This window comes from Morone saxatilis, unplaced genomic scaffold (assembly GCF_004916995.1).
Source record: "Morone saxatilis isolate NCDOM2014 unplaced genomic scaffold, NCSU_SB_2.0 Contig0, whole genome shotgun sequence".
In the NCBI taxonomy this organism is placed as follows: Eukaryota; Metazoa; Chordata; class Actinopteri; family Moronidae; genus Morone; species Morone saxatilis.
Genome location: NW_023339650.1, coordinates 3316510 through 3317137, shown reverse-complemented (window position 1 = coordinate 3317137; position 628 = coordinate 3316510). Strand labels below are relative to the sequence as shown.

General features: G+C 40.9%; 1 protein-coding gene across 1 annotated transcript in view; it reads right to left on the bottom strand.

The window, feature by feature from the left end:
• The window catches only part of LOC118324042 (E3 ubiquitin-protein ligase HECW1), a 68687-nt gene that overhangs the window by 67917 nt on the left and 142 nt on the right, over positions 1–628 (bottom strand). The gene's annotated exons all lie outside the window — the stretch shown is intronic.

Below are 628 nucleotides of genomic sequence, written 5' to 3'. Positions count from 1 at the left end.
AATAGCTGTGAACCTCTCGGCACCTGTAAACATGGTTTAAAGGTGTACCACGACACACTTACAGTTGAGTGTCTGTTCGGTATGGATGCTGTGATTACTGCAAGATGCAGCACCGTTACCAAGCCAGTCCAAATGTGAGGGAGAGTTTTCCATCCTGGCATCTCAGATCAGATCAGAGGACGCTCCAGTTAGAAAGGAGCTTCAGGGCAAGACTCAGCCAGCCTTGATGTTTTGGTCTAAATGCTGAAGCACTTTGTGCATGCAGTTGTGGATGAATAAAGGTTATCAGCGCACAGAGTACAATTTGTACATGAATATTAATGAAAAACCAGCATCATTATTGATTAAGCCTAGTGTTATACCAATATTTTGTTTTTTTAATTTATTTGGCAAATCTTAAAACAGATATGATTTAGGGTACGATATTTTGTCATTAACATTATCACATGTAAAGATATATTTGAATGGCAAAACAAAACAGTAGAAGGCTACTGTACATAAATATGTGTTTGTACTAGCACCAGCCTTCAGCCTTCACAATGCCATATCCCTACAGACAAACTGGGTGATGGGTGGTGGTAAGCAGGTAGATGGAGAAGGTTGTGGGTGATCGTTGTGGTGGGTGGGA